This window comes from Phacochoerus africanus, chromosome 5, assembly GCF_016906955.1.
Source record: "Phacochoerus africanus isolate WHEZ1 chromosome 5, ROS_Pafr_v1, whole genome shotgun sequence".
NCBI lineage: Eukaryota > Metazoa > Chordata > Mammalia > Artiodactyla > Suidae > Phacochoerus > Phacochoerus africanus.
This window is the reverse complement of record NC_062548.1, coordinates 96,322,352-96,334,764: the sequence shown is the minus strand read 5'-3', so window position 1 is coordinate 96,334,764 and position 12,413 is coordinate 96,322,352. Positions and strand designations below refer to the sequence as shown.

General features: G+C 38.6%; 1 pseudogene; it reads left to right on the top strand.

Annotated features, from left to right (window-relative positions):
• The first annotated feature begins 237 nt into the window (after positions 1 to 237).
• LOC125128472 (microtubule-associated proteins 1A/1B light chain 3B-like) lies at positions 238 to 805 on the top strand (annotated as a pseudogene).
• The last annotated feature ends 11,608 nt before the right edge of the window (positions 806 to 12,413 follow it).

Sequence of the window (12,413 nt, the reverse complement as noted above, 5' to 3'; positions counted from 1 at the left end):
GGTATTGGGTGATGATCTTTTTTGAATCTAATACCCAATACAAAAGCAACAAAAGTGAAAAATAAGAGTGGTTACATCAAACTAAAAAGCTTCTGCATAGCAAAGGAGATCAACAAAATTAAAAGAAACTACCGAATTAGAAATATTTGTAAATCACATATCTGATAAAGGGCTAATATCCAAAATATGTAAATCACATGACTCAATAGCAAAAAAAATAAGCAATCCAACTAAAAAATGGGTAGGGGTGGTAGCAGTGGTGGCAGCTCCGACACCTGCTGCGACTTGCCGTCGGTGAAAACCTTCAAACAGTGCTGAACCTTCGAACAGAGAGTAGAAGATGTCCGGCTTATCCGAGAGCAGCATTCTACCAAAATCCCAGTAATAACAGAATGATTCAAAGGTGAGAAGCAGCTTCTGGTCCTGGATAAAACGAAATTCCTGGTGCCTGATCATGTCAAGATGAGTGAGCTCATCAAGATAATTAGAAGGCGCTTACAGCTCAATGCTAACCAAGACTTCTTCCTGTTAGTGAATGGACATGGCATGGTGAGTGTGTCCACACCGATTTGTGAGGTGTACCAAAGCGAGAAGGATGAAGATGGATTCCTGTACATGGTATATGCCTCTCAGGAGACTTTTGGAATGAAATTGTCTGTGTAAGACTAGAAAAATGTATCTGTGCTAGAATTTTTTAAACCTTTACCAAGGAATAAAAAAGGGATGTTACCAACTGAGATTTATCAGCTCATCTAATCACAGATCATCCAAACAGTAGTTTTCCTGCCTAGGAGTTTTAGGAAGTTGTTTTCGTACTTTACGCAGAAAAATGGAGCTCCGAATGAGCACATTCAGCTTTGGAAAACTTTATTACTTAACCTAGGCTGTTTTGTTTTCACATATAGAAGTTTCAAAATAAAATACTTTGCATTCTAAGTTGCCAATAAAATAAATTTTCAAGTTATTTTTAATGCTCTTTCCCCAAAAGGAACTTAGAATTTGAGCATTCAGAGGGACAGTTAAGTCTTGTCTCTAGGTTCATAGAACCTGCTAACTTTTTACGGAAGGGTTTCTACTCAAGTAGAAAATCTTCTTAAGAGGATCTTTAAGCATAAGTTGTCAGGCATGGCCACGTCCGTCCCAGTGTATTTGCCATAATAGTTGGAAAAAGGGTGAATTGGGGGTACACAAGAAATTATAAGCCTGAACTGCTGTCCAGTGTTCCTGATCTGCTAATAAGTGTATTCCAGGTCAGCACTCATGAGGAAGTTCTCATTTTGTTACTTCTCTAGACAGTACATGCAAAAACACCACTGCTCAACAGGAACCTTGAATAATTGATAATTTTGGTCAAGTTTCTCCAAAGGCCTAGAGAAAGAAGGGCATTTCTTCTGTTTTGGATATTCTCTTCAGAGTTAAGATATTGACTGCTTTGGTCAACGCCAAGCAGTTACATCAGTTTCATTCTTTAGGACAGAGGTGGGAAACCACAGGATTCAGATGTCACTTCCTCTACCTTCTGGCTGAAAGTGTAGATGATCCATGTCTTATGTTAAGTGTGTGACTAAAATATGTAATTAAACACTTTTTAAGAGTATCTCGGTTATCACTGTTTGGTCAAGCAACCATCAGAATTTCCCCATTCTATGTGCATGTCACTTTGGAAAACAGCAAAAGGAAAAACATGTTCTTTTATGGATATTAATGGCAAAAGTTAAACATGTTCAAAAGTCCAACTAGAATAAATAGCCAGTGCTTCCTGCTACCTGAAAGAAAAAAAAATGGGTAGGGGATCTGAAAGGACGTTTTTTCCAATGAAGATGTACAGATGGCCAATAGGCACATAAAAAGATGCCTGAAATCCTTATCTGGGAAATGCAAATCAAGACCATAGTGAGATATCTATTAGAATGGCCATCATCAAAAAGATTAGAAAAAGCAAATTCAGGCAAGGATGTGGAGAAAAGGGGACCCTTATGTGCTATTGGGATGGTAAATTGGTGTAACTGCTGTGGAAAACAGTATGGAGCTTTTTAAAAGAACTAATAATAGAACTACTATATCATCTAACAATTGTATTCCCCAGTGTCTTAGCCAGAGAAAATGAAAACACTAATTCAAAAAGATATGCACCCTTATGTTTATTACAGTATTATTTACCATAGCCAAGTATGGAAACATTCATCAATGGATGAATGGATAAAGAGATTGTGAAACACATACACACACCCATACATATACAATAGAATGTTATTCAGACATAAAAAAGAATGAAATCTTGGGAGTTCCCATCGTGGCGCAGTGGTTAACGAATCCGACTAGGAACCATGAGGTTGCGGGTTCGGTCCCTGCCCTTGCTCAGTGGGTTAACGATCTGGCGTTGCTGTGAGCTGTGGTGTAGGTTGCAGACTCGGCTCGGATCCCGTGTTGCTGTGGCTCTGGTGTAGGCCAGTGGCTACAGCTCCGATTCGACCCTCCTAGCCTGGGAACCTCCATATGCTGAGGGAGCAGCCCAAGAAGTAGCAAAAAGACAAGAAAAAAAAAAAAAAGAATGAAATCTTGCCATTGTGACAAAATGAATGGCTAATAAGGGCAATGTACTAAGTTGTAAAATAAGTCAGAGAACGACAAATACCTAATGATTTTATATGTAGAATCTTAAAAAAAAAAAAAAAAAGCTCATAGACACAGAGAATAGATGGGTGGTTTTCAGGGATGGGGAATAGGAAAAAGGAGTGACTTGTTTTTGTTTTTAAGTTTAAATACATTTTTTGAAATGAGAGTTAATTTCGAAGGCATTCCTGTCCTGGCCTAGTGGAAATGAATCCAACTAGGAACCATGAGGTTGCCGGTTTGATCCCTGGCCTCACTCAGTGGGTTAAGGATCCAGTATTGCTGTGAGCTGTGGTATAGTTCACAGATGTGGCTTGGATCTGGCATTGCTGTGGCTCTGGTATAGGCTGGCAGCAATAGCTCCAATTAGACTCCTAGCCTGGAAACCTTCACATGCCGTAGGTGCAGCCCTAAAAAAACAAAAGGCAAAAAAAAAAAGCTAATTTTGAAAGTACATAAAGAAAAAATAGCATTCAGTAGAGTCCTAACAATAACTTCTTAGATTCTTCAAAGGGCATATGTTTCCAGATAATGAAATCTACTTTATAAAGCCCAAACTGAATTTTGACCATTTATTTTGTCTATTTCGCATTGTATATTTTTTAATCAAGAGATATTATAAATACTCTTACCGAGGCCAACAATAGAAATGAACAAATTTGTATCCATCCTTCCCACAATCCTAGTGCTGAAGCTATGAGAAATGTCCCACAATCAGCCATTGTCACCACAAAGAGAGAAGTCAAAAAAGAGATGAGGTAAAGGAATTCTGAAATAGCTATATAGAATACACTTCTGGAGAACCTACTAAAGAATTGTCAGTTATGTATGTATTTAGTAATAAACATGGCAGATGTCTCTTACATTTTTTTTTGGGGGTGGGGGGAGGGTTTCAACAACTTGAAAAACATCTGCAAATATGGGAGAGGGATACAAGACCTCCCAGGACGAAAGACAGGAGCTGGCACAGAGCCTGTAACTACCACCCTGTAGGAGAGGCCGCAGGGACATCTTCTGGGCAGGAATTATTTTGAATTACAGTTATGAAATTTGAGGTTTTTCTGAGGCAAAGCAGGAAAGGGGAAGAACGAAGATGGAAGGAGGAGCACTGCTCAAAACTGGCACTCTGAGAAGTTCCTGGAAAAGGGAAGAACAAGTGGAAGCTGCTCAGTGTAGAAGCAGTTTTCCATCTCAACTATGGTACCATAGAATAATCCATAACAAGATTAGGCAAAAAACAAAATCAATATCAAAATTAGGGATATCAAGAAAAGCTTAAAAATAGTATTTTTTTTCTGTTGAAGTCAGAGAAGGATATTAGATTCGTCTAAAAGTTGGTCTCAATGGGATGAATACATTCGGAAGATTGAGGTACTAACTTCCAGTTACAGTCAGTGGTGAGTATGAAATGCCCAGTGTGGGGAAGATAGTAACAATGTAATATCTTTATACAGTTAAAAAAGAAGGAAAAAAATGGTCATTAGTACATTGGCCTATAAAGGGGGAGTGCTGGATGCCCACTTGGGGAGGAGGGAGTGGACCTCTCCTTGGGGCCCCTCTTCTGGGGCTTACTGTGTAAGATGCTCTTAGCCATTGTATTGTCTGGTCATCACAGCTCTGGTGAGATATTCTATTTTATTTTAGGGGAGAAATGGAGTCTCAGATTGGGAAATTTGCTTATAGTCTCATAGCTTTTGAGTACCTGAGGAAGGATTCAAACCTGCTCCTTAGGCTATTATAAATTTCTTCCATCACTTATGTAAAAAACTTGTTTTTCAGGTGTTCCCATCATGGCTCAGTGGTTAACAAATCCAACTAGGAACCATGAGGTTGCGGGTTCGATCCCTGGCTTTGCTCAATGGGTTAAGGATTCAGCGTTGCCATGAGCTGTGGTGTAGGTTGCAGTCTTGGCTTGGATCTGGCATTACTGTGGCTCTGGCGTAGGCTGGCGGCTGCAGCTCTGATTCAACCCCTAGCCTGGAAATCTCCATATGCCGTGGGCGTGGCCATAGAAAAGACAAAAAAAAGACAAAAATAAAAACTTGTTTTTCAGTACTGCCCATCTCAAAGGTTTTGTTACTGTTGACCTTCTTTCTGTGGGTCTACTGCTGGGCTTCCTGAAATAAAACCATCTGTGGACAGGTACTGGCTTGGTTTAATGTGAAAGATTAGTGTCTGTGCCATTCACTATTTAATAAAAATTTTCCAAGGATGGGAGGATGAGCTGTGATATTTCATATACTGTGCCTTGCACATAAGAATTCAATAACCGTTATCTATCATGACGATAATGATGATGGTAATGAAGATGATTAAACAGTCTCTGCCCAAAAGAATTTCCTCTGACAGACCATTGATTTCTGCAAAAGAATTGGCCTAATAGGATAGAGATTGTCATCTCCACATCATTAATTATGAAGCATTTATGAAATGGAATGGGGAAAAATGCTCTGGAGCCCAGAGCTTAACCTCTTGTTCTATTGCCTCCTTACGGTGCTCCAGGGCCCTTGCCCTATTTAATAGGGGATGAGGTAAGTTTTGCATTTTTTTTTTGAGTCATTGAGACACATGAGAGATTTCTTCTCAGAGATGAATGATCTCGTGGATGTTTTTCTTTAGGAATATTCCCTGTCTCTTCTGCTGAATGATGGGTGTCCTTCTAGCTAGCAATGCTCTAGCTCTCCTTTTACATATTCTGGCCCATCTTCCTTGATCTTCCCTCTCTTTCATTCCCTTTGTGAAGACAGAATACTATCCATGGTGAAGACCCTCAGCTGGGCCTGAGGAAAGGAGAGAGGTCATCATCTTTTGGCCTTGACTTTCACAAAAGACCACCAGATGGGGACTTAATCACCAAATAGATGGTACCAATAGTAATTGCTAGAGGACTTCAGAGGAGGAGCAGGAGGTATGTATGACCTGGGGTGGTCAAGTAGGCTTCTTGGAGAACATGGGCCCTGAGCTGGTGGGGCCTGAACTGGTCCTGAAAGCCAGGCTGCTTTGCATTGAATCTCAGCTCTGCTACTTAGTAGTTATGTGACCTTAGTAGGTTTTTCACTCTTTCTGTGTCTTAGTTTCCTCATTTGTAAAATAGGAATAGCCCATTGGATGGTTGTGAGGTTAAATGAGTTGGTACATCAAGTACTGAGAACAGAGCCTAGTATCTAGGAAAAGTTCAGTAGGTATTGGCTGTTTTTGCTGAAGACTAGGGGAGTGGATAGTCATAGAGAAGCCAGATATCGGAGGTGAGAGAGAAAATTCAGGTCAAATTTATGTTCCCTTCCAGGCAAGGCAGGAGGCCTGACTCTTCCTATTTCACTGGTAGCGCAGCTGAGGACAAAATGTTTATCATTTGTCTTTCCTGAAGGCATAATCGGCTCCTTAGGTGGCTGCAATGTGGAAAAACATTTTCTACACAGATTCATTTGCTCTTTGGGAATGTATTAGAGCCTAGAGAAATGCTGGCCCTGAGTGAGGACATTTTGGCTTCTTTTAGAAGGCATACCTTGTTGGAAATTCAGAAGACTTGCCTGTTCATCTTCATTAGAAGTCATTCCCAAGCCCAGCTATTGGTTTACGTAGAGTTTATTGGGAAGACCTGGGTCCTGTTTTTGGGTTGGCATTTATTGATCATCTTCAGTGTGCCTTGTTTTTGCCTTTACAGAGCCCACAATTTATCTGGTGACACAGACAAGTAAAGTGGCAATTACACTGTAGTGTGATAAATGCTTTCGTGGGGAAGGGTAGGGCCCCATGGGAGTAAAATGGAGGGGACAGCTAATCTAGGATGGTGGAAGAAGGGACATTAAATTAAACCCCAAAGGAAGAGGAGAACTGAGCCTATAGCAGTAGGGTTGGGGGTGAGGGAGCAGTAAGCTGCATGTAGCAGGCTTGCTAATATGCACCAAGGGTGATACTGTGTATGTGTGAGCCCGTGTGCATGAGTGAAGGGGAAGGAAAAAAGGGGGCGGGGGAGACAGTCGGGTGGTGAAGAGAGACCTGATCTGGATTAAGGAGAGGAATCCAGTTTTGGCAATATCTTCCTGGCTGACTTTGGGCAAGTCACTTACTTCATCTGTATAGAACTTAATTTTTTCATCTGTGAAATGGAGACGATATTATAAATTTGGCCTATTTCTTAAGGTGATTTCATAATAATAGGTATGAAAGGGCTTAAAACATACAGTATTATGTACTTTTCAGGAATTATCATTGTCATCACATGATTTCATTTTGTAAGGCTGACTGTACTTCTTTCATTTGATGTTTTGGTGTCTCGTTGTCTGACTGACTTCACTTAGCATGATAATTTCTAGGTCCATCCATGTTGCTAAAAATGCCGTTATTTCTTTCCTTTTAATGGCTGAGTAATATTCCATTGTGTGTATGTACCACATCTTCTTTATCTACTCCTCTGTCAATGGACATTTAGGTTGTTTGCATGTCTTGGCTATTGAAAATAGGGCTGCAATGAACATCGGAGTATATGTGTCTTTGCGAGTCATGGTTTTCTCTGGATAGATGCCCAGGAGTGGGATTGCTGGATCAAATGGTAGTTCTAGTTTTAGTTTTCTGAGGACTCTCCATCCTGTTTTCCACAGTGGTTGCATCAATTTACACTCCCAGCAACAGTGTACTAGGGTTCCTTTTTCTCCTCTCTAGCACTTATTGTTTGTAGACTTTTGGATGATGGCCATTCTGGCTGGTGTAAGGAGGTACCTCGGAGTGGTTTTGATTTGCATTTCTCTAAGAATGAGTGATGTCGAACATCTTTTCATGTGTGTTTTGCCATCTGCATGTCTTCTTTGGAGAATTGTCTGTTTAGATCTTCTGCCCATTTTTGGATGCGGTTGTTCATTTTTTTTTTTTTTTTTTGGTATTGAGCTGCAGAAGGTGTTTATAAACTTTGGAGATTAATCCCTTGTCAGTTGCTTCATTTGCAAATATTTTCTCCCATTCTGTGGGTTGTCATTTCGTTTTGTTTCTTTGCTGTGCAGAAACTTTTAAGTTTAATTAAGTCCCATTTATTTATTTTTGTTTTTATTGTCATTACTCTAGGAGGTGGATCTGAGAAGATGTTGCTGTCATTTATATTGGAGAGTCAGAAGATCAGTTCTTGCTATGGCTTTTCCATGACTGGTTTAGAGTGATTACTTGGTCAGATGGCACAGCCAATGGAGGGAATGTTTTGGACATTGGAACAATATGATATGGGGGTGGGGACTTCTTACTCAGCAGAGAGGTGATGGGGAGGACTCCAGGGATAAGCTTTAGGCATTGGGCATGAGGGTGGCCACTTGGTGGTCTTGTAAGTCAAGAAATCGTCCATCCTAATCCTAGTTTCAAGGTCACTGTGTGACCTAGGCAGGTTACTCTTCCTTCTTGAAGCCTCAGTTTCTTTATAAGCTGCTGATGATAATAATGGTAGCAACTTCATAGAATTGTTGAAAGAATTATTAAAGAGTAAAATTAGGATATGCAAATATAAAATGAACACATGTCAAAGATTTTATAGAACCCATTAACTAAAAAAGGAAGTAGTAAGATGATACCACTGGCTTAAAGGGGAACTCAAAGAACCATATGTGATATAGGTGATAAGGAATGCCAAAATGAATTTTAAAATAGGTGGAAACTGAGTTTATACACAAGGTAATAATTAATTGCATTCCACTGGACACATTTCATTTGCATTTCAATTGACAAGTTTATTTGCACTATTATCAGTTTTCCACATCTGACAGAGTTATAGAATAACTAAAAAAAAAAAGTCATAACCTAAATTATGCCTAGTTTTCTGTTGGAAAAAAATCCAGTAATCTTTTTGGTTCATTTCAAAGTCTTTCTCATACTTAATTAAATAGAGATAATGCATATAGAGTGCTTGGCAAAGAGTAAGTGCTCAGTAAATGCTAGCTATTATAAAAGTCAGTGAAATTAATAGTAATAATAAAAATCTTTTGCACTGCTGTCAGTTAGCACCCTGAAGTAAAGCTTTGGTCATGATAGCTCTTTTTCAGAAACTTTCAGTTATTCATCATTGTCTCTGAAATAAATTTTACTTTCAGTTGAACATTTAAGGTTCTCTGATCTGTCCCCACCAAACTTGCCGGTCTACTGCCTATACTTAACTCCCTGCAAAGTCTGTCCTGGTACCTGGTGAATTTCACCCTTAGGGATCAAGCTTTGTGAACACTGAAGACTTCTGGGTCTCTAAGCACTTCCTCTGAAAATGCAAATGCCATCAAGAGAGGACTTTTGACTGGAGGTGATCTGACAACAACACAGTTGTCCAGAATGGCAAGTGTATTAGTCTGCCTAGGTTGCTGTAACAAAATACCAAAGGGTGGATGACATAAAACAATGCACTTTTACTTTCTCACACTTTGGAAGGCTTGAAGTCTATGATCAAGGTGTCAGTTGATTGAATTTCTGGTGAGAGTTCCCTTCCTGGCTTGCAGATAGCTGACCTCACATGGCTTTTCCTCTGTGCATAAGGAAGGAAGGAGAGAGCTTTGTTGACCCTTTCTCACATAAGGAGACTAGTCTTACTTGGTTAGAGCATCATCCTTATGATCAGTTTTAACGTTAAGTACCTCACTAAAGGCCCTATTTTCAAACACAGTTACACTGGGGGCTAGTGCTTCAATATATGAATTTTAAGGGACTACAATTCAGTCCATAACAGCAAGGTACAAGAAGACAGAAGGTGATTTAAAAAAAAAAAGGGGGAGACTGGGAAGGCTGATTGTCATCACTATGCCAAAAACCTGTTTTGCTGAATTTTCCTTGTGGTAAGCCCAGCTCTCACCAGGATGACTCTGCAACCTGGCTCCCAAATCTCAGAACACCAGTCCTAGCTGGCGAAGATGGTGGGTAGGTGGACTGGGTTCTTTCTTGCCATCTCTTGGCCTCTAGTGTGTGTGTGCCTCACTTAATCTAAAAACATAGGACAGCTGCCTACATCTGGCTGAGATTTTCACTGGGAAAGAAATACCAGTAGAAATGCTACCAGGGTCTCTTTAAAGGTTCTTAAGATTATGTGGTTTGTTTTTTGGGGGGTGGCTTAAACATAAGATTTTTCTTTGCTCATATATTTTGATTTTTTTTTTTGTGGTGGGGACCAGACATGTTTGTTTCAAAGTGGTTCTTCTTTCATACCATTTTTTAGAGATTTTGTAGGACACAATTGGGCTTAATCACAGCAGTCTAGCTAATATTCACACTAATAGATGAAAAAAATTACAAAATATACATAGGGCTTTTGGGTAGCCAAGCACCTGTGGTTAGTTGATGAAGTTTTCATCTTGGGAAAAGTATTGTTTTCCAAGTATGTTGTAAGCCAAACTCAATGACCAATGTTCGCATGAAGACATTTGGATAATTTTGGGAGCAATTTTAGGGTAGGCGCACTTACATGAAATTTTTTGCTGAGTAGATAACAGTTCCTATTGTTACGGTTTATTTTTTGGAAACCAACTTTGCTGAGAGTGTTTATTTGCACATACATAAGTTGAGGAAGGGAGACATGGTGAAAGATGGGGAGTGGGGTGGCGAAGGTGACCTTGTAGGTTTGTAGCCTAACAGACTAGACATTGTCACTCATTAGGTCTACATTGGGTAAGTCCCTTAATTTTTTAGGCCGTAGTTCTCTTATCTATAAAATAATGTTGATGGCCTGTTAGGTTTAGTTTTAGCTGCTGTGACAAACTCCACAATTCTGGTGGCGTAATACAATAAAAATAAAGACATTTTGAGATGAAAATAATTTTGAATGAATTTTTATTTTAAAAAAAATTTTATGTAATAAGCATGTTGAAAAATGCACACATCAAAATCTTGTAGCTTAGTTATTAGAAGTGAGCACTAATATAACCATTAACCCTGACCACTCACCTCTCAAAATTCCTCAAAGCAACCATGATTCTAATACCCTAAATTAATTTTGTGTATTTTTATACTTTATATTAATGGAAACATAAGGTATGTATATCTTTGTGTTTGGCTACAGGAGATTCAAGTATGAGATTAATATTTTTTGTAGCATGTAGCTATAATTCACTAATTATGATTCCTTTATTATGTTAATTGTGTGAATCAAAATTTATCCATTTCTTGGTTATTATGAATGATACTGCTATGAACATTTGTGTACATTCTTTAAAAAATTTTTATTGACACATGGTTGATTTACAATACTAGTTTCAGGTGTATAACATAGTGATTCAATATTTTTATAGATTATTCCATTTAAAGTTATTACAAAATAATGCCTATATTCCCTGTGCTATACAATATATCTTTGTTGCTTATTTATTTTATACACAGTAGTTTGTATCTCTTAATCTTATACCCCTATCTTGCCCCTACCCCTTTTCTTCTTCCCACTGGAAATCAGCAATTCTGTGTGAGTCTGCTTTTGTTTTGTTACATATATTGATTTGTTTTATTTTTTAGATTCTACACTTAAGTGATGAATATCTGATTTATTTCACTTAGCATACTAACTTATAGTTATTAGTTATACTAACTTATAGTTATACTAACTGTTGCAAATGGCAGAATTTTATTCATTTCTCATGGCTGAGTAATACTCCCAATAATATCTTATAAAATATTATATTATATATGATAATTATATATAACTTTATCCATTCATCTGTTGATGAACACTTAGGTTGCTTCTGTATCTTGGCTCTTGTAATAATTCTGCTCTGAACATTTGGAGGTAGGCATCTTTTTTAAATGGTGTGTTAGTTTTCAGTGGATACATACCTAGGAGTAGAATTGCTGAATCACACATGGCTCTATTTTTAGTTTTTTTAGAAACCTCCATACTGTTCTCCATAGTTGGTGCATGAATTTACTTTCCCATCAACAGTGTAAGAGGGTTCCTTTTTCTCCACACCCTCTCCAGCATATATTTCTTGCAAACTTTTTGATAATAGCCATTATGAGAGGTGTGAGGTAATATTTCATTGTAGTTTTGATTTGCATTTATCTAATAATTTGCAATGTTGAACATTTTTCTTTTTCTTTTTTTTGGGGGGGGGGTGGTTTAGAGCCACACATGTGGCATATGGAGGGTCCCAGGCTAAGGGTCCAGTTGGAGCTGTGGCCACAGGCCTACGTCACAGCCACAGCACCTTGGGATCCGAGCCATATCTGTGACCTACGACACAACTCATGGCAACATTAGATCCTTAACCCACCAAACTTGGCCAGGGATCGAACACACGTCCTCATGGATACTAGCCAGGTTCATGAACCACTGAGCCATGACAGTAACTCCAATGTTGAACATTTTCCATGTGCCTGTGACCATCTGTATATATTCCTTGAAAAAAATGTCTTTTCAGGTCTTCCACCCATTTAAAATTGTTTTTTATTTTTTATTTTTATTTTTTAAGATTTTATTTTACTTTTTTATATTTAATGATTTTTATTTTTTTCCATTATAGCTGTTTACAGTGTTCTGTCAGTTTTCTACTGTATAGCCAGGTGACCCAATCACACATGAATGTATACATTCTTTTTTCTCACATTATCATGCTCCATCATAAGTGACTAGATATAGTCCCCAGTGCTATACAGCAGGATCTCACTAGTTATCCATTCCAAAGGCAATAGTTTGCATTTATTAACCCCAGACTCCCAGTCCATCCCACTCCTCTCCCTCCCCTTGGCAACCACAAGTCTATTTTACATGTCCATGGTTTTCTTTTCTGTGGAAAGGTTCATTTGTGCCATATATTAGATCCCAGATATGTGATGTGATATATGGTATCTGTCTTTCTCTT